Consider the following 25,780-nt stretch of genomic DNA (forward strand, 5'->3'; position numbering starts at 1 on the left):
CACCAGGTATGCCAATCAGTGCCCATCATAAATGCCTGCCAGTGCCTCCTTTATCAGTGATTCCCATCAGTGCAGCCTTTCAATGCCCATCAGTGCGTCATATCAGTGTCACCTGTCGGTGCTGCATATTAGTGCCCATCAGTGAAGGAGAAAACATATTTATTTACAAAATTTTATAACCGAAACAAACTTTAAAATTTTGAAAAAAATAAAGGTTTTTTTTTTATTTGTTTAGCAAAAAATAAAAACCCCAGAGGCGATCAAATACCACTAAAAGAAAGCTCTATTTGTGGGAACAAAATGCTAAAAATTTTGTTTGGGTACAGTGTCGCATGACGCAATTGTCATTTTTAAAAAGCGACGGCGCTAAAAACTGAAACTTGGCTTGGGCAGGAAGTGACCTGTATTGAAGTGGTCAATCTTTAGTTAGCTGCTGCATTATTTTGGCAAATGTAGCCTTTTAACCGCTTCAGGCTCCATGCACACTAGAAGTGAAGTAGTGTTATCTTATGTGTCTATGTATACTACTTTAGGCTATTAGCGTTTTCTGAGCTTCAGCATCTAGGAGCAGAGAAAAAAAGTTTTTGTAGCATTTCTTGGAGCCTTTTTCCAGCAGAAACGCTGCTAAACACTAGTAATAGTGTTTTTTGAGCTTTTTGTTTGTTTACTGCAAAAACGCTCTTAAACGTTGCTAAACTGCTACTACAAAAAACTATTACCAGCATTTTTTATCTAACCTTTTTTTCCAGCATTTTTGTAGCCTAAAAAAATGCTAGTGTGCATGGAGCCTTAAGGACAGGCAAATGTCTTTTTGTATTTGCCTGGATTAAGTGTTTCATGTTTGTCCTCAAGTCCGACCTTAATTTTATGCCTTATGGTTACCACATTCTTGAATCACTATATATTGTACATGTACGTTTTTTTTAACCCCCACAACTTGCACCATTCTTAGAATTTGAGGACAGGTTGGAAAACAGTGAATTGCTGAAAAGCTTAGAGAGAAGGCAACCAGTGCAGAGAAAACTGGCAACAATGAAAGTTGCTGTTAGCGCCCAGAATCTCTCTTCAACAATATACTGTTTTGTGTGTGTATACTGTATGTATCCATAAGGCACATTCATTTCTACACTTCCGTGGAAAACCACATTAAATTCTACATAAGTTACATCTATGTTAAAGAAAATAAAAGCTAAATATAGCCAAGTAAAAACAGGAAAGCTTTACACGTGTTTAACTAAAAATCTATTGGAACAGAGAGTGCATTAATACAGTTCATACAAATTCATAATGCATCTGTTAAAGACAACTCACACATAAGCACTTGTTTTCTGCAACTCTCCACACAAGGGTTTCTGGGAAATTCTTACTGGCATTCAGTAATATATTCTGAGTGACATTTAGGGGCTGATTTACTAAAACTGAAGAGTGCAAAGTTTGGCAGCTGATTCATTTCTATGCAGGGCTGCACCAGATTTTGCACTCCAGTTGTAAATCAACCTCTTAGTATCACAGAATTCTGGGACTACCAGTGCTCTTTATAATTTTTTTTTTTTTTTATAAATTCTGTTTATTAAATTTTTTGAACATATAAACATACAAAAATAGTGGAGTGACCGGCACAACACCGGCCATTCCTTGACCAACATGGTCGACTTGAATCCAACATTTGTATACCCAACACTGGTGACATCTTATACCTACCCCCCCCCAGCATCCTGTACCACAGTTCACCACAATATAGAAAAATGACTTCTCCTAATTTTACCAATGGGGGACCATCTGAAGTAAAACGATGTAAATATGAATGTATGAGTTTATTATACTCCCCAAAGCACTGCACCTTACTTAATGGTTAGCTAATTTATGAACCAAAGGATACAACTACCAGTAATTCCTACCCCTCCTCATGTATTTGGCTAGATCAGTATCCCATGACTATGACTTTATCTCAGTCATTAGATCTAGGGCAGAACTATCCAGCCGTAACCTCCATGCCAAACCAAGCCTGCCAAAAGTTGTCAAACTTTTTTCCGCACCCTCTGGATTGGTACGTTGCCTTATAATATGGCATCATGGAATTTACGAGACCCTTCCAAAATGGAACCCCAGGGGGAGCGGAATTCTTCCATTTAAATAATATGGCTTTTCTTGCATAGAAAAATAGAATGTTTAATAAAGTTCTTAGAGCTCTGGATGGAACTACCTCCTCTACTAGGCCCAACAAATATACTCTAATGGACAATGGGATAGGTATACTTAAAATTTCTTCTATACATGCTATTACTCCTTCCCAAAAAGTCTTGATGTGCGGGCAATCCCAGAAAATATGTTTGGCATCTGCCGGTGAAAAACCACATCTCCAACAAGCCGAAGAGACTGATGGGTAGATTACAGCTAATCTGGCCGGTGTAAAATAAATTCTGTGTAAAAATTTAAAATGTATGAGCCTGTCTCTTGCAGAGACTAAATATTTGAAGGGATGCACCCATACTTCATCCCAGTCCTCCCCATCCATATCGGGGACTTCACTCTCCCAACACTCTCTACATTTAGCCATTGCCGCCGGACTTTTCTTAAACAGTTCTTTATATGTGACCGACAACGTTTTAGGGAGGTCCTCTTCCACGAGCATGTCTTCTAAAGCCGATGGGATGGACTCCACCGCCCTATCTCTGAATTGGGCCTGAAATGCGTGTCGAAGCTGTATGTATCTGAAGAAATATGAGTTAGGGAGGTTATGCTTAGTCTTTAGCTGGTCAAAAGTCAGAAGTATTCCATCTTTGGTGATGTCCTTTTAGAAACTTATTTCCCTTGACCACCCACACCATGGGATCCTGGAAGGAATAGAAATGAGACAGCTTGGGGTTCCCCCACAAGGGAGTCTGAGGTGAGAAACCCAAGTAGCTCGGGCACGCCAACACCACTGCCTCCCCCCAAGCCTTAATAGTGGCCTTCATGGCCAATGTCAAAGGAAGCTCCGACCCAACACCCCTGTGAATGGCCAACCGGAGGGTCTCATATGACCCCAAGTGAGCCGCCTCCACAACAGTTGCTGAATCTCCGTCATCAGATGTCAACCATTTATGGACAAATACCATCTGACCAGCTAGGTAGTACTACTTCCAGTCAGGCAAGGCCAAACCCCCCTGCCCCCAAGGTTCCTGAAGTACCTTAATTCCTATGCGTGGTTGTTTGGGGGCCCATATGAATTAACTGGTAATGCCCTCTAGTTTTTTAAAGGATTTGGGAGGCCGTACCGGAGTGTGTCTCAAAAAATAGAGTATGACTGGAAGAATTTTCATTTTCAATAAACTTATCCTCCCTATCAGTGACAGAGGGAGCCTTTGCCAGGCCTGCGCCTTCTGCTTAAAAAAGGACAATAGGGGAAGTAGATTAAGAGTCGCATATTCAGCACTGTCTGCAGTAATTTGAACTCCTAAGTATTTGATGGAAGAAACCCACTTCAGCTGCAGATTATGGACAGCCTCTTTCCTGGCCCCAACATCTAATGGCAAAATGGAGGATTTGCTCCAGTTCACCTTTTAGACCCGAAAAAACTGTGAAATCATTGAAAATTTTTAGAACCACCTGCAATGATGATTCAGGGTCCTCCAAAAACAAGAGCATGTCATCCGCATATAATGCTAGACTTTCCTTAATGGAACTCACTCTAATTGCCTTGACTTCACTAGACGTTCTGAGTGCTACTGCTAAGGGTTCCATCATAAGCGCAAATAAAAATGGGGACAGAGGGCACCTCTGCCTGGTGCCTCTGCCCACCGAGAAGAAGGGAGAAGTGTTCTGACCCAATCTAATTGCTACTCTGGGATTGCAATATAACAACGTTATCCACCTCCTAAAAATGCTGCCGAACCCCATAACCTCCAGCACCCGGAGCATATACGAACAATCAATTGAGTCGAACGCCTTTTCTATGTCGATCGACACAATAATTCTGGTTCCATCCTCAGACCCCGGTAGCTGGAGGTGGGTAAACAACCTTCTCAAATTAGTGTCAGTGGATTTACCGGGCATGAAACCTGTCTGGTCTATATTGACCAGGGAGGGGATCACCCCGACCAGTCTGTTGGCCAATACCTTCGTCAGTATCTTCAGGTCCGTGTTTAAGAGGGAGATTGGCCTGTATGAAGAACAATCTAAGGGATCTTTACCCGGTTTTCATTAATAGCACCATATAGGCCTCTAGCATAGAGGCTGGAAGACTGTTCCGCTCTAAACATTTGGCCAGGAGTGTGTTCAGTCTGGGGGCTAATTCGTCAGCATGGTTTTTATAAAAATCCGCGGGGAGGCCGTCCGGTCCCGGAGCCTTACAGGGTGGGAAGTCAAAAAAGAGCTGCCGTTATCTCTTTGGTGGTGATTTTACTATCTAATTCCACTTGGTCAGTTTCAGATAAACTCGGGATGGTCAGTGTATCCAAAAGAGCATTCAAATCTGCCTGATCATACCTCGGTATAGGAGCATAGAGTTCAGAAAAGAAGTTTCTAAATTCCTCCAATATACCCAAGGGGTCACTGATCATAGTGCCATCCCGCCCTCTAACTACTGGGATGTTTGTTATTTAAATATCAACTGCCACCAGCCTTGCCAGCAATTTCCCATTTGTATCACCTTCTGCAAAAACTAAGTTAGCCCTGTGTCCCAACTCGGTATGAGCCAAATCTGAGAAATGTAGAGAGAGAAGATGCCTAGCCTCCATCAGAGACAAATATGTGGACTCAGAAGGACTGCCAGCATGTCTCTCCGCACATTCCCTCTCATCTTCCTGTAACCTGGCGACCTCAGCATTATGAGCCACCCTTTCAGCTTTTATCACCGAAATACATTCTCCCCTTATCACTGCCTTAAATGCGTCCCAAACCACCGGAGGGTCCGCTGTATTCTCATTAGATGACCAGTAAGAGGCGATAGACTCCTGTAAGCGGACAGATACCTGTTCATTTTGCAGCCATCCTGGGGACAGCCGCCAACCCCCTGCCCCCCTTCCACCCAACATACTGAGGTCAAGGGACAGAGGGCAATGATCAGATAAACCCCCCCCGCCAGGTAAGCTATGTCCTTAACAAATGGTAACAAGGCCTGGTTTCCAAACGCCATGTCAATCCTGGCCGAGCGGTGGGTCTGTGAGACATGAGTATAGGCTCTGCACGTTGGATTTCTAGCTCGCCACAACTCTGTCAACCCAGTCACTGCGGCCCAGGACAGAAGATCACCAGAACCCACTCTCCCTGGATTTGAGGAGTCCAACGAATCTAAAATGGCGTTGAAATCACCCATCATAATAAGAGGGAGTTGAGCATAGGGAGCCAATCTGGTAAATAAATCATATAAAATTTGAACGTTTACAGGAGGAGGCAGGTATACATTCACTAGTAACATTTTATAATGATAAACATCCAATAGAACAGCCACATATCTACCCCCTGGATCCGAGAACACCTGATGTATAGTACATGGCAGGGCCTTGCTGATAAGAATTGAGACGCCTCTGGTGAATGTGGAAAAAGTCGCATGAAAAGATTTTTGGACCCAGGGTCTGCGCATAGCCAGGACCCTACTACCATCTAGATGGGTCTCTTGCAGGAAGGTGATATGCGGCTTAGACTGTTTAAGGAACTGAAATATGGATGCTCTTTTATATTTGTTATTCAGTCCTCTCACATTCCATGAGACAATTTTTGCACACTTAGCCATAAACCTGTAAACAGAATATGAAATAACAGGAGCCTAAGTGCAGTGCTTTGTACAATCTACAAGTACTTTTGGATATCCTAACTATACCTATCCCCCCTTATGAGTGGTGAACTGTGAAGTTGCTATCCCCTGCTGCCATTATACCAGAAACCAACAAAAATAAAAACAAAACCACACAACCACTGGTATGTGGCTTAGTCCCAAAAAACTCCCAAAAAAGGCAGTGAACAAAAAATAAAACTGGAAGTACGTGTGCCGAACTGTTCAGCAAGTGTAGGTGTCCTTTTCTTGTGTCTTCGTGGAGCTCCATAGGATACGGATTAAAGAGCCCATGTCCGCCCATACAAGGCCTTATAGCAATAATGAATGAGAGTATGTTTAAAGCAATATAACCGCCTGAGAAAACAGGAAAAAGAACAAATTCCTTTCTCTTCCTTTCCTCCCCCTTTAAAGAATATGAAGTAAAGGTGATGATTCACTTCAAACCAGGGTGTCCAGCCAATCCGAGACATCCGATGGGGCCTCAAAGAACTTCACAGAGCCCCGGTGTTCCACTGGGAGCTTACTGGGGTACAGCATGCTATACTTAAGCCCCTTTCCCGTAGTCTCTTCCGGACCTCCACAAACATGCGCCGACGCCTCTGCAGCTCCGGGGGAAAATCCGGGAAGAAATGCAGGGTGGTATTTTCGAAACGGAGCTGTGGTTTCTTCCGCGCTTCAGCAAGGATGAGATCCCTATCACGGTAATTGAGAAACCGAACCAGGAATGGTCTGGGAAAGGCGCCCTGCGGTCTCGGGCCTGATGGGACCCTGTGAGCACGCTCCACAATGTATGCTGAGGAAACTTGTTGCAAGTCAAGGATTTCTTTAAAGAAGTTTTCAGCAAAGCTGGCTGGTTGTGAGCCCTCCGCGCCTTCAGGAAGACCCACCACGCGCACATTGTTACGTCGCAGTCTATTTTCGGCGTCTTCGGACCGCGCCATCAGAGTCTTTACTGTGCGTCGCAGTTCTGCGACATTCTGCGAGGTAGTAGCCGTATTATCCTCTAATTCGGAAATTCTGTTCTCAGCGGCAGTGACACGGCCTCTAAACTTGTCCGTGTCTTGTCGGATAAGGCCACACTCCATGGCTAATGTGTCAATCCTTCCCATGACCATAGTTTTACTCTCCTCAATGGCCACCAGGATAGCTGCAGTGGAGTCATTAGCTTCTGATTGCCCCATACCCGAGGGCCGTGGCTGGTCTCCCTCGTTGTGTTCCATGTCTCCCAGAAGCTGCAGCGCCGACAACGTGGCCGCGGCTCTGCCTACACCCGAGGGCCGACCAACCCCCGCACGTGACACCACTGGGGTCTGCTTCTTAGGAGGCGGCTGCTTCTTTGCTGATCTCCTGGATGGCATCTAAGGAGCACACAGCAGAATAATCAATGCGGGAGATGCAGAGAGCCGGGTTAGTATCTGAAAGGTGTATAGGATGCTTGGCCCCTGGATTCTGCAGCCTACCCTCACAGGCAGCCCCTGACAGACACCGTTACCCTCAGTATGGTGGGGGACAGCAGCATCCACGCTCCGGATTGTCGTCCGTGCTGACCACGGCGCTCCTCCGCGGGCCGGCGGCTCAGGAAGTCCGGTGAGCGGCAGGCCGCACTAGGCCGCAACAGGCCGCGGCCTCCCCGGACGATTACTGCGGCCCCACAAACTCCCAGACCCCGCCGGACACACGGGGGTGTTTGCTGGATAACGGATAAGGTCCCCTGCTTCTCTCCCAGGCCAGCGACAGCTCTGCAAACAGATGCATCACTTTAAATTTAAAGTTAGAATATCATTTAAATTGAACCCAGTACCTGCCAGTCTTGAACTTCTGAAGTTGGTATACAGTGATGTGACTTCCACTGTGCCAGTAGTTTGGTAGGGATGCTCTGCAAATACATGGTCATAAAAGTACCCAGTGTATAAATGTTTGTAACAAAAAGATTGTATACAAGTAATGAAAAATAAAAGATCAGTTTGTACACTAAAAAATTAAAATCCATTAGAAAAGCCATTATGAAGCAATTGTAGTTACTCTTAAGTTAATTCTAAGGGGATTTTTGTAGCTTTTTTTCTGGCTTAAACTTTTATTAAATCGTATCACAAATGTGTGCAAAAAAGCACATGATTTTCAGCTTTGCTTGGGTATTTCCCATACCAGCACACATTCAGTCCTTTAAAATTCTGGATGTTCTAAATAGCCTAATTATGAAACCTTGCTTAGAATTATTTGCATCCACCAACCACATAGTATAAACCCTGTACGGTTTTAGAGAACGGAGAAAAAAAATTTGGTTTCATGACCTTCATTAGATTAATAAACAGAAATACCCGTGCACACCTTTTTTTATAATCGTTAAACGTGCAATCAAGTGCAAATGAAAACCATATAAACTGCGCTGCTGCTAGAATCTGCTATGTGTACCAAACACACTGGCATAGATGGATTCCCAACTGAATGGTATGCCCAATTTCACCATTTGTTGTGTCCTTTTCTTCATACATTTAATAAAGCTATGGAAGCTGGGATCCTCTCGCCTGCTATGCGAGAGGCGCTGATTATTCTTTTACAGAAACCTCCTAAAGACCCCCTTAAATTTAACTCTTATCGGCCAATCTCTTATTAATATGGATGTGTAAAGATCCTAGCATTTTGGCAAATTGTCTCAGTAAGGTAGTTGCAAGGCTAGTAAAGAGTGATCAGAGTGGATTTATACCTGGTCGCTCCACTGGAATGAACATTCGCTGGTTGTTTCATCATTTGCAGTACCCCCATGACTGCAATCCTACCCATGCTATTGCTTCTCTAGACACCTGTAAAGCCTTTGACCGTGTTGAATGGCCCAACCTTTTTCAAGTATTACAACTCTATGGCTTTGGGCCGTATGTTAACATGGATAAAACTCCTCTATACCACCCCCGTAGCTCATATCCGAGTAAACCCCCATGTTACTGACACCTTTTGATACATCAAGGTACACAGCAGGGATGCCCCCTGTCACGCCTCTTATTGGTCCTAGCAATAGAACCAATTGCCATACATATTTGTACTTCCTCCTCAATTAGAGATCTCCCTATTGGAAGCATAGAGGAGCGCTCTATGCAGATGCTACCCTGGTATACTTAGCTGACCCTCATGACTCTCGTCACTTTCTGCTGTGTGAAACCAGTACATTCAGGGACTACTCTAGATCTCGGTTAAACTGGGTCAAATCTATTTTATTTCCTTTTGGACCAGACAGCTATACCTCTGATTCACCCGGACTCCAGATTTCCCCTTCCTTTAGATATTTAGGTATCACGGTTCAACTACCTTTTATCACTATCTATTGCTAATAACCTATGTCCTGTGCTATCCCAACTGCAGCTTCAAACCACGCAATGGATGGATTTACCCCTAGATTTAATGGGGGAGGGCCAACATTATTAAAATTTTATATATCTCCCTAAATTGCTATATGTGCCGGCCAATTCTTTGTGCAAAATACCCAAGTACATTTTTAAACGAATTGACACTATTTGTACAGTATTTCTATGGCAAGGTCACCCTCCTAGAATAGTGCTTGAGACCCTCAGACTTCCGACTCGCTTAGCATGGCTGGCGTTCCCTAATTTCTACCTATACTATTTAGCTTCTCAATTGGTCCTTATCCATGATTGGCTGCACCCTGTTTCGGCTAATGCCTGTACCACCACAGAGCCGACTATTGTCTCCTCCTCCTTAGAAACCCTTCAAAACATTATTTACAGGGGTTTTGTGCCGGCCTGTCTGGGTACGTCAATTATATGTATCTCACGCTCCCTGTTCCAAACAATAGTTACTCAAATCTCCACGGAATCTTGGTCTTCTTCCCCTAATAACCCCCTGTGGTTTAACCCCACCCTTCACAAATTATATTCCCTGCCCAACCTGCAACAGTGGTACTCTGAAGGAGTAAAGTATCTGTCACCTATATACCCAACAAGGCTTTAAGTCCTTCTACCAACTGCAAATAAACTTTGACTTGCCCAACAATTACTTATTCTACTACCATCTTCGCCATGCTGTACGGGCACAATTTAGATTCCTAGACACTCCTATCCAAGTACCACCCTTGGAGAAAATATTGAGACGACCAGACCCTACTAAACTTATTTCAACTTGCTATTCTGACCTTATAACAGACTCCAACCCTAGATTTAATGCTGCCCGGGTAAAATGGACTTCCATGAATATACCTCTAATTGGTCTGAGTTTAGTGACCCCTATAAAACATCTGTCGTATCATCTAAAGACCGAAATACAACTTAAAATTTTTCCCCAATTGTCCTCCAGGTCAGCCCTTTAGAGATGGTGCTCCTCCTCCTACACAGGGAACACATTGCCATTCTATCCTTTTTAAGGCAGTCCCTCTGGTCCCTGGTCAGTCTTTGTGTTTCCTCCATCTGGAGGAGACCTGTTGCCTAAGGACTGGAAAGGCTCCATCTTCCAAGGGCTGACCTGGGACAGGTGTGCAGCAGCAGGGGAATAGGAGCCTTTGAGTGGTGGGGGTCAGTGGGACCTACTGGAGCCATTTTTTCTTGGTGGAGGAGGTCGGGTGGCGGTCGCAGGCAACCCTCCTTAGCAGCAGTCAGGAGGTGTCCTTGATTCCGGCTTCTTCTGAGCCCAGGCACGGAGATGGGTGACGATGCAGCGCCCCCTTGGCTGGCTCGGGGGGGGGGGGGAGCAGGCTGCGGCACTACAGGTGGTGGTCAGGTGTCACTGGGTGTGCACACTGTAATGCGAGGTTAAGGATACCTTTTCTCACGGCCATGGGCCCCTGTGGCCAAAGCCCACTCCCAGGAAGTGTTATGTAAAATGTGCTACTAAGATGCCCTTGGAATACACAGAACCGCTATGTCAAGTGTGCATAGACTGGTTAAACAGATGCAATTTACACAAATTTTTGGATCTGTGAGGGGTGACATGGCTTTTTTACCTTTAACCACTTCAGCCCTGGAAGGTTTTACCCATGTCCTAACCAGACCATTTTTTGCGATATGACACTGCACCGCTTTAAGGCCAGGTTCACACTGATGTGTTGTGAATTTAGCACGATTTTGACCCGATTGCGTTGTGAATCTTCTTTGTCAATTAATTATGTGTTTGTTGCGAATTTACTGCGATTCTACTGGAATGAGTTGTAATTTTGGGAGGTGACTGCGATTTTCTGTCTGGCCAATGGAACCCAAACTTCCCCTTCTCTTCCTGGTTTTTGTGGAGTGTGTGGAGGAGGAGCTGGAGGTGACGAATTTGCACATATGTGAACCAGCAATGCGATTCAAGACCGATTTTTACATTGATGTCTATGGAGACTAAATTCGCAACGCAGTAAACTCGCACAAGACCCTTTTTTTTTTATTGCATCGCTTTCGTAGAGGAATCGCAACGCATGTATGTGAACTACCGTCATTGAAAACAATGACTTTAGGGATGACATGCGAATTTAAAGTGTTTTTGGTGCATCGCATTCGTTATGAACTCGCATCAGTGTGAACCGGGCCTAACTGACAATTGCGCGGTCGTGCAACGCTGTACCCAAAAAAATACAATTTTCCCCACAAATAGTGCTTTCTTTTGGTGGTATTTGATCACCTCTGCGGTTTTTTTTTTTTAAATGTTTTTTTATTTTTTGAGCTATAAACAAAGACCGTCAATTTTGAAAAAAACAATATTTTTTACTTTTTGCTATAATACATATCCAAAAAATAATGTAAAACAAATTTCTTCTTTAAAAGTGTAAAAAAAATAGCGTTGCCCGTCACCTGAAGAATGCTCCTCCAATGGGTCACTCTTCCCAGGTGAATGTGCAATAAGTGAGAAAATACTGCCATCACCTGAGGGTAACCCTCCATAGTGAATCACTCTTAAGTGGTGGGTGCTGAGTAGTGTGGGTGTTCCCACACAAGAGAAACATTTGATGGGTGTTCCCACTTTCTTTTAAAGCAGGTTTATACAAAAAATAATAATACAAATAAGAAAATCCCTAATGGTGATACTGTTTGCAAGCTGACGTGTCAGTCTGCAATATAAAGTGAATGTGTTTTAGTGTAATATTGGGTGTTCCTGCCCAATCAGCAATTTTGATCAGATTTTATCCTAAACAATTTTTCTCAGCAACTAGCAACAAAATTCTATTATAAAGCATTTCTTCATAGGAAAAAAAACACATATATCAACCACCATTTTTTATGTTTTTTTTTTTTTTTTTTAAGTTCAGTCTTTTAGTAGTGCAAAAAGTGGCAAAATTTGAAGTGACTTGTGCTTGTCCAAAAGTGACTCGTGCCTATGTAACAGCTTAGGTGACTTCCGTGCTCCCCTTCAGTTCCCCACTCACCAGATCCCTGCACCCTGCAGGGGTAAATCGCATGCAGTGAGTGTAGTGGCAGTCCTCAGGGCATTCACTTCCTCCTTAGCTCCACACGTAATGGGATATCCAGATCCTTGTACTCCGGGGATAAGCTGTTCCCGATAGAATAGGTTATAGTAGTTGCCTTCTCTGTGGTAAACCACAGATTGCCCTCATGGACAAAAGAGATGGGTACTTCGTACTGTCAATCCGGATGGTTTTATTAGCCATTTGACAACCGGCCCATAGCCGAATGACGGCTCCAGGGCGGTTCGATAACTCTGGGAGAGCGTACTATGACGTCCTCCCAGAATTGCGCCCCTTGGGGCGCGCACACGACCCGGCGGATCACGGTAAATGGCCGCTGATAGCGGGCCGTTTACCACGTGATCGCTCCGTCAAATGAAGAAAGCGATCACATGTAAACAAACCGTCATGATATCTGGTTCCTCTCTCTCCCCTCTCCTTCCAGTGTGAGCAGGGAGGGGAGAGATCGGATGCAGCAGCGCTGTGGGCTGGATGTGTAGTGCCCACAGCGCTGCTCAGTGACACTGGCAACTGCAGCATCTGCTATCCCTCCACCATACTCTGCATCCTGCCATCCCTCTGCCATCCCTCCACCATACTCTGCATCCTGCCATCCCTCTGCCATCCCTCCACCATACTCTGCATCCTGCCATCCCTCCACCATACTCTGCATCCTGCCATCCCTCCACCATTCTCTGCATCCTGCCATCCCTCCACCATTCTCTGCATCCTGCCATCCCTCCACCATTCTCTGCATCCTGCCATCCCTCCACCATTCTCTGCATCCTGCCATCCCTCCACCATACTCTGCATCCTGCCATCCCTCCACCATACTCTGCATCCTGCCATCCCTGCACCATACTCTGCATCCTGCCATCCCTGCACCATACTCTGCATCCTGCCATCCCTCCACCATACTCTGCATCCTGCCATCCCTCCACCATACTCTGCATCCTGCCATCCCTCCACCATACTCTGCATCCTGCCATCCCTCCACCATACTCTGCATCCTGCCATCCCTCCACCATACTCTGCATCCTGCCATCCCTCCACCATACTCTGCATCCTGCCATGCCTCCACCATACTCTGCATCCTGCCATCCCTCCACCATACTCTGCATCCTGCCATCCCTCCACCATACTCTGCATCCTGCCATCCCTCCACCATACTCTGCATCCTGCCATCCCTCCACCATACTCTGCATCCTGCCATCCCTCCACCATACTCTGCATCCTGCCATCCCTCCACCATACTCTGCATCCTGCCATCCCTCCACCATACTCTGCATCCTGCCATCCCTCCACCATACTCTGCATCCTGCCATCCCTCCACCATACTCTGCATCCTGCCATCCCTCCACCATACTCTGCATCCTGCCATCCCTCCACCATACTCTGCATCCTGCCATCCCTCCACCATACTCTGCATCCTGCCATCCCTCCACCATACTCTGCATCCTGCCATCCCTCCACCATACTCTGCATCCTGCCATCCCTCCACCATACTCTGCATCCTGCCATCCCTCCACCATACTCTGCATCCTGCCATCCCTCCACCATACTCTGCATCCTGCCATCCCTCCACCATACTCTGCATCCTGCCATCCCTCCACCATACTCGGCAGTACCCAGCCGTACCCAGCCTCTGTATGTGGCCAGGCAATGTGTTAGAAATATTGTATGAATGGGCAACTTTGTGTAAAAAAAATAAATAAATAAAATGCTAACCTTAAAATTAACTATTCTAAATCATTTGCATTAAATATATCCCTATCCACGGAAATGGCAAAGCATTGTCAACTTAATTTCCCCTTTTCATTGGAAAACGGATGCAATAACCTACCTGGGCATCCAACTTCCTGCCGACTTAACAGAACTTTACAATAGAAACTTCCAGCAGGAACTACATAATATACGCCAAGATCTCCAAAAATGTGATAAACCGACCATATCCTGGTTTGGAAGAGAGTCCATTCTTAAAATGACGATCCTGCCCCGAGTGCTGTACACAATGCAAACAGTACCTATTCGCTTGCCACCCTCCTTCTTTAAACTTTATAAGTCCATATGTAGAACCTTCCTTTGGAGTAAGAAACCCCCCACGGATAAGCTGGGAGAAATTGGTGCTTCCCAAAGCAAGTGGAGGAATCGGTCTTCCTGGTGACGAATTCAGACCTATATCGTACCCCATGGCTTTCTAAAAAAGAATTTCTGCCACAAGCCTTAACCCACCCCCTGGTAGCAGCCACCTTGCAAGAATTCGATAGGGCATGCACGGTACATGCGGTCTCAGCTAAACTTTGCCCCCTTACTCCAGTCAGAGGTAATCCAGACTTCCCCCAGGACTACCGGGCTCCTTTTTTGAAAGCAGAATGGTCACACGAGGAAGTGCTGGCTAAACATTTCTTTCAAAGAGGCGGCTTCTTACGACAAACTGACCTCGCTAAGCTCTCTAACACGGGCACATTCCCGTTCTGGCCCTACCTCCAGCTTAAACATTATTTAACTGACCCGACCCGCAAACAAAGTTTCACGAAACTCCCCACAACCATGGAACCGCTCTGCACTCATTCGTCCCCCCATTCCATACCCCCGCATTCACTTGTACATTCACAAAGGGTCCCTGAATGTGTCTGTCCAGGAGAATGGATTTAAATTGAAAACCCGATGGTATAGAACACCGGAATTGGTAGACAAATTCTCCCCCTCTATCTCTGACCTCTGCTGGTGGTGTGGTACAGAGACGGGCACATTCCTCCATATTTTATGGTACTGCCCGTCGCTCCAACCATTCTGGCGTAGAGTACATGACCTGACAAAACAAGTGTCACTACTCCCACTGGACTTCAGTCCTGCGCAATACTTCTTACATGTAACTAAACTTCCTTAAAAAAGTTACTATAAGTCCGTTGCCATGCACATGATCAACGCTGCAAGGATGTGTTTACCTACTCACTGGCGATCCGCAGCTCCGCCTTTCATCCCTGAATGGCTTAACAGAATAAATTGTATCGCTGAGATGGAGGAGCTGATATATACTGCCTTGGATAACATTTCCAAATTCACGGCCACCTGGGAGACCTGGATATCCTTCAAAAGTTCCCAATCATATCAAGATCTCAAGACCGCTTTGAATTAACTTTTTTTTTTTTTTTTCTTTTATCCCAATGTCTCCCCCTCCCCCTCACCTCCTCTTTTCTATTCTTTCTCTCCCTCTTTCTTTCTCTTTTTCCCACCTGCTTCTACTCTCCCTTCCTTATTTTGGTCTTTTAAGATGCACACTTTTAAACATCGAAGTCATATCTGACCATCTATTTACAACATAGAGATGTTTACTCTTGTTCCAGCCTGTCTCTTTTGGACTATTTTTGTTCACCTGTGTATATTACTAATACAGGCTTGTTGAGCCATAAATGTATATGCTAAGTTTGTATTTTGTAAAAGTCTCACACATTTTTGTAAAAGTCTCACACATTTGGTATTGTCATACTTGGGAGTAATAGCAGAATGTATTTTGGGGTGTAATCTGTGGTATGTATATGCTGTGTGTGAGAAATAACCTGCTAATATGACCATTTTGTGGAAAAAATAAAACAAAACTTGATTTTGCAAAGAATTGTGCAAAAAAATTACAACTTCAAAAACTCATGCCTCTTACTAAATACCTTGGAATGTCTACTTTCCAAAAAGGGGTCATTTGGGGGTATTTGTACTCTCCTGGCATGTTAGGGTCTCAAGTACTTCAGGTGTGATACATTTTCAGAGATTGGCACCATAGCTTGTGGACTCTATAACTTTCACAAAGACCAAATAATATACACCGATTTTGGTTATTTTTACCAAAGATATGTAGCAGTATAAATTTTGGCCAAAATTTATGAAGAAAAATTCCTAATTTGCAAAATTGGTCTGGTTAGAAAGGGGGTTTAAGTGCCCAGTGGTTAAGGTTAAAAAGTTTAAAAAAACAACCACTTGACACAGTCAATTGTGAAAACTAGCACAGCCTGGTTGCAGTACAGGAGCTTGGAACCGGCGTGCGTTCCACTAACCGGAGCTCCGCAACTGGAAATGATGTGAGTGTGTACCAAGCCCCGCCTTGCATGCTTCGTCATAGGACGTCGTCTGAGGCGGTGCCATCTTGGTGCACCTCACGTCAGTTATAGTAGGCAGTCTTGCAGAGTCCACCCCCCATAGGCGGGTTAACAAATCAGGATTTTTAGTGGCCATATGTATTTTATAAAATCCCTGTGTCTAATTATCCTGCACATCTTGCACAAAGCCCCACAGATACCGGAGAGGAATATTCCGCCGTATTTCCTCAAATAGTCTACTCTCCATAGAGATCTGTGTATGCTTGGGCCCTGCGCCCCCGGTGGTCAGATTTAGTATTTACGTCCTGCAATTGCGCTCTCCATTGCAATCCAGATACTACCAAGTAAAACTTCTAAAAATCCGAATCATTCTAAAATCATAGTATACCCAGATCAAAAGGAAAGAGTGTTGTTACTATATGCATTGGCCATGCTAGACAACTGAGTGGCACATTCTTGTATTTATTATTGCCACGCAGACATTTTTCAGGCAAGGCCCGCAATATACTAGTGGCCTACATAAGGTAACTTTACAACTTTTGCGGGGGGGGGGGGGAGGAAGGAAGTGTGTGTGTGTGTGTGTGTGTATATATATATATATATATATATATATATATATATATAATGTGTGTATGTATATGTGTGTATATATATATATATATATATATATATATATATATATATATATATATATATATATATATATATATATATATATATATATATATAATATTAGTTCTCTTACTACTGTCATATGTACAGCATCCAGAAAAAAATACATGAGCCACCAGGAAGGCCGATTATTAGTGGAATCAACTCCCTCTTTTCCCGGTTAGAATACTTTGACTAATTCCTAAAACCATTGGTATCAAAAGGGAAATCGTACCTCAGAGATTAGTACACAACTAATAACGGAACTACAAAATATCAAAGGTGCTGGGAATTGCTTATTTGCCTCAATAGATGTCAGCTCATTATACACCAGCATTATACAGCAATATGGCTTGGAAGGAGTAGAGAAAGCATTACACGAAAACACAAAATTGAGAAGAACAAATAGGCTTCATCCTTGAAGGTCTCCAATTAGCCATGGAAAGTAACGATTTCTGGTATAGGAGAAATTATTACGTTCTGACGAAAGGTGTAGCCATGGGGGCACGTTTATACCCCCAGTTTAGCTAACCTTTTTATGAATATGCGGGAAGAAAAATACATCTATGACAGGAAAATACCCCAAATAAAATTGTATCGAAGATGCATAGACGATCTACTCATCCTATGGGAAGGATCAGTGGAGTTGTTTGAAGAGTTCCTCAGGGAAATTAACTATATCAAATATGGGATCTCTTTTACTGGGAAATGGGACCACCAGTTGATTGATTACCTAGACTTACAGATTTTCAAGAAAGGGAATGAGCTGTATACAAAGACCTTTTTTAAAACAGACCGCAATGGATATATACCAACTTCAAGCTGCCACCACCCCAAGTGGAAGGGGAACATCCCCAAAGGGCAACTGTTGAGAATTCATAGGAATTGTCGGAAGGTGGAAGATTTTGAAACACAAGCTAATATTCTCATCAAGAGGTTTGAGGAAAAAGGGTACCAAGAAAACAACTTAATGAAGCTGAAAAATAAAGAGAGTGGACAGAAATACACTATTGATCAAAAAAGATAAAGGAGAAAACCATACCGATATGCCCTATATTACTGGGTTTAACACACCATACCAGTCTATATAGAACACATCATCAGAAAATACTGGCCTATCCTAAAAGATGGGGTTCTATCTAAAATCTTACCAAAGAAACCTAGGTTTGTGTACAGAGGAGCTCCCATGCTTAGAAACCATCTAGTCTATAATGTGATTTCCCCCCCCCCCCAAAAAAAAAAAAAAAAAAAACCTGTCAAAATATTCTTAGAAATTAAGGGATTCTACAGATGCCAAAAAATGCCTTCCATGTAGCGTGAGCAAGAAGTAGCCGTGGAAGAGAGTCATTTAAATCTAGGGCCTTTAACCACTTCAGCCCCGGAAGGATTTACCCCCTTCCTGACCAGAGCACTTTTTACAATTTGGCACTGCGTCGCTTTAACTGCTAATTGCTCGGTCATGCAATGCTGTACCCAAACGAAATTTGCGTCCTTTTCTTCCCACAAATAGAGCTTTCTTTTGATGTTATTTGATCACCTCTGTGGTTTTTATTTTTTGCGCTATAAATGGAAAAAGACCGAAAATTTTGAAAAAAAAGTGACATTTTCTACTTTTTGTTATAAAAAAAATCTCAAACTCAATTTTAGTCATACATTTAGGCCAAAATGTATTCTGCCACATGTCTTTGGTAAAAAAAAATGTCAATAAGCGTATATTTATTGGTTTGCGCAAAAGTTATAGCGTCTACAAACTAGGGTACATTTTCTGTAATTTACACAGCTTTTAGTTTATGACTGCCTATGTCATTTCTTGAGTTGCTAAAATGGCAGGGCAGTACAACCCCCCTCCCAAATAACCCCATTTTGGAAAGTAGACACCCCAAGGAAATTGCTAAGAGGCATTTTGAGCCCATTGAATATTATTTTTTTTGTCCCAAGTGATTGAATAATGACAAAAAAAATAAAAAATTACAAAAAGTTGTCACTAAATGATATATTGCTCACACAGGCCATGGGCATATGTGGAATTGCACCCCAAAATACATTTAGCTGCTTCTCCTGAGTATGGGGATACCACATGTGTGGGACTTTTTGGGAGCCTAACCGTGCACGGGGCCCCGAAAACCAATCACCGCCTTCAGGATTTCTAAGGGTGTAAATTTTTGATTTCACTCTTCACTGCCTATCACAGTTTCGGAGGCCATGGAATGCCCAGGTGGCACAACCCCCCCCCCCCCCAAATGACCCCATTTTGGAAAGTAGACACCCCAAGCTATTTGCTGAGAGGCATGGTGAGTATTTTGCAGCTCTCATTTGTTTTTGAAAATGAAGAAAGACAAGAAAAAACTTTTTTTTTTTTTTTCTTTCGTTTTTCAATTTTCAAAACTGTGACAAAAAGTGAGGTCTGCAAAATACTCACCATACCTCTCAGCAAATAGCTTGGGGTGTCTACTTTCCAAAATAGGGTCATTTGGGGGGGTTTTGTGCCACCTGGGTATTCCATGGCCTCCGAAACTGTGATAGGCAGTGAAGAGTAAAATCAGAAATTGACGCCCTTAGAAAGCCTGAAGGCGGTGCTTGGTTTTCGGGGTCCCGTGCGCGACTAGGCTCCCAAAAAGTCTCACACATGTGGTATCCCTGAACTCAGGAGAAGCAACAGAATGTATTTTGGGGTGTAATTTCACATATTCCCATAGCATGTTTGAGCAATATATCATTTAGTGACAACTTTGTGCAAAAATAAAAAAAAAATTGTCTTTTTCCCGCAACTTGTGTCACAATATAAAATATTCCATGGACTCGACATGCCTCTCAGCAAATAGCTTGGGGTGTCTACTTTCCAAAATGGGGTCATTTGGGGGGGGTTTGAACTGTTCTGGCATTTTATGCACAACATTTAGAAGCTTATGTCACACATCACCCACTCTTCTAACCACTTGAAGACAAAGCCCTTTCTGACACTTTTTGTTTACATGAAAAAATTATTTTTTTTGCAAGAAAATTACTTTGAACCCTCAAACATTATATATTTTTTTTAAAGCAAATGCCCTACAGATTAAAATGGTGGGTGTTTAATTTTTTTTTTTTTCACACAGTATTTGCGCAGCAATTTTTCAAACCCATTTTTTTGGGGAAAAAACACTTTTTAAAATTTGAATGCACTAAAACACACTATATTGCCCAAATGTTTGATGAAATAAAAAAGATGATCTTAGGCCGAGTACATGGATACCAAACATGACATGCTTTAAAATTGCGCACAAACGTGCAGTGGCAACAAAATAAATACATTTTTTAAAGCCTTTACAGGTTACCACTTTAGATTTACAGAGGAGATCTACTGCTAAAATTACTACCCGCGATCTGACCTTCGCGGTGATACCTCACATGCATGGTGCAATTGCTGTTTACATTTGACGCCAGACCGACGCTTGCGTTCGCCTTAGCGCGAGAGCAGGGGAGGACAGGGGTACTTTCTTTTTTTTTTTTTTTTTTTTTCCCCTTTATTATTTTTTTACTTTTTTATCTTAGTTTTAAACTGTTCCTTTTCCTTTTTTTTTTTTTTTTTATCATTTTTATTGTTATCTCAGGGAATGTGAATATCCCCTATGATAGCAATAGGTAGTGACAGGTACTCTCTTTTTTGAAAAAATTGGGTTCTATTAGACCCTAGATCTCTCCTCTGCCCTCAAAGCATCAAGATCGGTGTGATAAAATGCTTTCCCAGTTTCCCAATGGCGCTGTTTACATCCGGCGAAATCTAAGTCATGAAATGCTCGTAGCTTCCGGTTTCTTAGGCCATAGAGCTGTTTGGAGCCACTATGGTCAGCTGGCTGAATCACCGGCTGCATTCTCAGGTTCCCTGTTGAGACAGGAGAGCCAGAGAAAAACACGGTGGGGGGCATTCCCTCCCACTGCTTGTAATAGCAGTCTAGAGGCTAATTAGCTGCTAGGATTGCTTTTACATGAAAGCCGACCGCTGGCTGAAAATGATACCAAGATGATACCTAAACCTGCAGGCATCATTCTGGTATAACCACTCAAAGTCGTGAATTGCGTACCTGAAGACAAAAAAATGGTTAACAATAAAACACAGTAAACGGTAAAGTATAAAAAATTGCATACCTGAAAAGCAAGCATGATAAAACATAACAATAAAACATTGCAGAATAGAATACAGTAAAAAAGAGCAGAACAATAGAGAGAGAGAGAGAGAACAATGAAACGAGAACTATTTATTTATATATATATATATATATATATATATATATTATATATTTATACGTAATCCATTCATATCTGAAACTGTGCAGGCAATTGTTGCCTTTGATATTGCTTGGAATGATTGTGCTTGCTTTGTAAATCTCTCCTGAAGATATTGTGAAATAAAGCAAAGAAGTTTTTAAGTGCAGCAACCTCTTGGAATATATATATATATATATATATATATATATATATATATATATATATATATATATATATATATAATGTGTTTTGAACGCTACCATACACTAGTTGAGTATTAGCGTAGGGTACAGCATTGCACAGACTAGACACACTTTCACAGGGTCTCCCAAGATGCCATCGCGAGACCCGAACCTGGAACCGGTTACAGTTATAAAAAAAAATATAAAAAAAATAAATAAATAAAAATATATATATATATATATATATATATATATATATATATATATATATATATATATATATATATATATATATATATATATATATATATATATATATATATATATATATATTTTATAACTGTAACCGGTTCCAGGTTCGGGTCTCTCAAAATGCGATGGCATCTTGGGAGACCCTGTGAAAGTGTGTCTAGTCTGTGCAATGCTGTACCCTACGCTAATATTCAACTAGTGTATGGTAGCGTTCAAAACATTCACCAATGCAAAGACCAGGATTATCAGGACAGGAGGGACAATAATAGCGGGTGTCACGCCTATATCCGCGCTTGCTGCAGACACGACATCTTTTTTGGGGGGGTTCGCTGGGTAGGGGTACTCGGGAGGACATAAAGAAAATGCCTCTCATGCAGCCGACTGCATTTGGTTGGGGATGTGAATGGGGGGAGTACGGGTGCTGCAGAAGTGGTGGGTTCCCAATTAGGATTGGCGAATGCAGCAGGAAGGGCACTATGGGCATGACAGGCCTGTGTTTGTCTTCTTCTTGGTGGCAGCAGGACACTACTTGTGCTTGCCACCTCACCAGCTTGAACTGCATTTATGGGACTCGCCACGTCACCAAGTGTTACTGCAGTGCTGGTTTGACTACGACCGGGGTGTACTAGGCCGCTGGTGCTTGCCAGTTCACCAAAACGCTACCAAAAAAAAACTGTTAGCGATCGCAGGGATCAGGCCTGACTCTGCGAACGCTGCAGTTATGCGTTTAGTGTTTTGTAAGTGACAGTGATCAATCGATACTGCACTTGGGTGGGCTGGGCCGGGCGGAGGGGCAAAATGCAGGTGCTAGCAGGTATCTGGGCTGATCCTAACACTGCGTTTTTGGGAACCCTAAACTGCTGGGGACGCTAGTATAGATCTGATCGGATCAGATATTGATCCGTTCAGATACTATACCACTAAGGGAGGTGTACGGTGCGTGCGTGAATGTTAGCGGTACTGGCGCTAATCTGACGCTGCCTGGGGCGACGCATATCACCGCCGGGCGATCATAGGGCTAAACCTTTATTCGGTAATAAACGGCGGGTGCCCTGACACTATAAAAAAAATAAACGAACTAACCAGCATCACCCGTAGCAGTTATACGGTGTTTACTGGTGAAAGGGTTAACTAGGAGGCAATCAAGGGGTTAAAACCTTTATTAGGTAGTATATGGGGGTCCCTGACGCTATAAAACGCTGACGGCGAACCTAAATATTTACCTCCCTAACTAGCGTCACCAGTGACACTAATACAGCGATCAGAAAAACGATCGCTTAGTGACACTGGCGACGGGGGGTGATCAAGGGGTTAAAATTTTATTAGGGGGGGTATCCTAGACATAAAGGGGGCTAACACTAACTGCCCTACCACACTAACTGTCACAAACTGACACCAATGCAGTGATCAGAAACAAAAAAAAACTGCTTGGTGTCAGTGTGACGGGGGGGGGGGGGAATCGGGGGTGTATTGTATGCCTGGCATGTTCTACTGTGTGTGTGTGTGTGTGTTGGTGTAACTCACTCAGATGTCTTCTCTCCTCGGCGCCGGAACGGAAAATACCGAGCCGAGGAGAGATGACATCATTTCCTCTGCTGCTGTTTAGCATACAGCAGCAGAGGAAGAATCTGATTGGCTGGGAGCGATCGCAAGGGGGGGGCACGAATCAAATGGATGGTCTCCCCCTCACCTCTCATCGCTCCCAGACAGAAGCCAACCGCCTCGGGCACCGGGGGGGGGTCCAATTGGTCCAATCTGCCCGCGGGAGGCAGATCACATACAGGTACGTGATTCTACCTGCCTGTGCCATTCTGCCGCAGTATATCTGCGTGAGGCAGTCGGCAAGTGGTTAATAGGGAATACCAAAAAAGGAGCTTATAACCTGCAATAGCACTCATGTAACCTACGTCATTGAATGTCCATGTCACCTCAAGTATGTAGGTAGGACCACTCGGCCCCTGTGTGAGAATCACATTAACATAAGGAAGGGGTTCCCAAAACACACCCTTTCCAGACATTTCAAGGAAGTCCATAACAGATACCTGACAGGACTGATATTTTATGGAATAGACCATATTAAAGACCACTGGAGGGGGGGGGCAATAAAAAAAATTCTGGTTTCACAGGATTAAATTAAATGGATATATAGATTGGGGTCTTTGGCGCCTGGGGGCCTCAACCTCGATATAGACCTCAATTGCTTTATATCCAACTTCTAAATATGAATTCCACCTAGTTTTTAACCAGCATCTATTAGTTTGTTTTCCTCTGTAGGAAATGGATATGACAGAGCTTACTTTCCAGAACCATGAACCAAACCCTATAAATAAGGAGGGGTGTATTAAAAGATTGGAGGACCAGATTAGGGCATCTAGTCACAACACACATGGGGGGATTGGTTGCTGGGTACATTCATGTGGAACACACACCTAGAAGGGGCACTGTAACATATTTTATTTATAATAATATAATTTTTTCCTAGTATATTGCAATAATAAATACAAGAATGTGCTGCTCAACTGTCTAGCATGGCCAATGCATATAGAACTATAATAACAGGACTACTAGTAACAACACTCTTTTTCCTTTTGAGCGCAATTGCAGGACGTAAATACTAAATCTGACCACCGGGGGCGCAGGGCCCAAGCATACACAGATCCCTATGGAGAGTAGACTATTTGAGGAGATATGGGGGAATGTTCCTCTCCGGTATCTGTGGGGCTTTGTGCGCAATGTGCAGGATAATTAGACACGGGTTGTATGGCCACTAAACATCCTGATTTGTGAAACTATAACTGACGTGAGGTGCACCAAGATGGCGCCTCCACAGATGATGTCCTATGACGAAACATGTAAGACGAGGGCTTAGTATGCACTCATGTCATTTCCGGTTGCGGAGCTCCGGTTAGTGGAACGTATGCCAGTTCCATGCTCCTGTACTGCAACCAAGCTGTGCTAGTTTTTACACTTGACTGTGTCAAGTGGTTGTTGTTTTTTGTTTTTTTTTTTTTAACTTTTTAACCTTAATAAAACCATCCAGATTTACAGTACGAAGTACCCATCTCTTTTTTTCCATGAGGGTAATCTGTGGTTTACCACAGAGAGGGCAACTACTATAACTCAATCTATCGGGAACGGCTTATCCCCGGAGTAGTACAAGGATCTGGATATCCCATTACGTGTGGAGCTAAGGACTAAGTGAATGCCCTGAGGACTGCCACTGCACTCACTGCATGCGATTTACCCCTGCAGGGGTACAGGGATCTGGTGAGTGGGGAACTGAAGGAGAGCACGGAAGTCACCTTGTTACATAGGCACGAGTCACTTTTGGACAAGCACAAGTCACTTCAAGTTTTGCCACTTTTTTCATTACTAAAAAACTGACCTTTATAGCAACCACGATTTTTTATGTTGTTTTTTTGTGTTCACCTGGGAAGAGTGACCCATTGAAGGAGCACTCTTCAGGTGACGGGCAGCGCCACCCACTCCATTTTTATACACTTTTACTATTGGTACTTCGATTGGAGCCCCTTGGGGGAGGCACCTGACTAACTTACACCTAAGCGTGGAATTTCTTCATCAATTTAGGCCAATATGTATTTGGCTACATATATTTTTGGTAAAAAAAATCCCAATAAGCCCATAAGTTTTATAGCGTCTGCAATTTTTAGCGGGACTGCGACATTGCAGCGTTAAAATCTGACCCTATGTGACACTTTTTGGTGACTAGTGACACCAATACAGTGATCAGTGCTATAAAAATGCACTGATCACTGTATAAATGGCACTGGCAGGGAAGGGGTTATCAAGGGGTTCACTTTGTTCCCTGGGTGGTGTTTCTAACTGTAGGGGGAAGAGATTGTGATTCAGCTAAGCTGAAACAGGATCTCCCACTTTTCCTTCCTGACAGATCAGCGGTGTGCTTTGTTTACATCAGAACGATCGTCAGGTCGTGCCAGCCGATTGGCTCCCGCTGTGTCCAATCACAGCAGGAGCGCGGCACCTGAACCGCATGCACGAAATCACGTACAGGCACGTGATTTTGTGCACCCGGGCCACCCTGCTGCAGTAAATGTTTGTGGGGTGGTCCGGAAGCGGTTAAGGATCTCAAATTTATTTCAGAGGTAAAACCTCCAACAGCTCCCTCTGGAAGGTCCTCTCCCATAGCCTCGCCAAGATCGCCTCAGTCGCAGTAGACAGTAAAAGATATGCATTTATTTAT

General features: G+C 43.5%; 1 protein-coding gene across 1 annotated transcript in view; it reads left to right on the forward strand.

Annotated features, from left to right (window-relative positions):
• CLIC4 (chloride intracellular channel 4) overlaps positions 1 to 25,780 on the forward strand; it is a 138,598-nt gene that overhangs the window by 77,711 nt on the left and 35,107 nt on the right. The gene's annotated exons all lie outside the window — the stretch shown is intronic.

The sequence above is a fragment of the Aquarana catesbeiana genome, linkage group LG02, assembly GCF_042186555.1.
Source record: "Aquarana catesbeiana isolate 2022-GZ linkage group LG02, ASM4218655v1, whole genome shotgun sequence".
NCBI classification, from domain to species: Eukaryota; Metazoa; Chordata; class Amphibia; order Anura; family Ranidae; genus Aquarana; species Aquarana catesbeiana.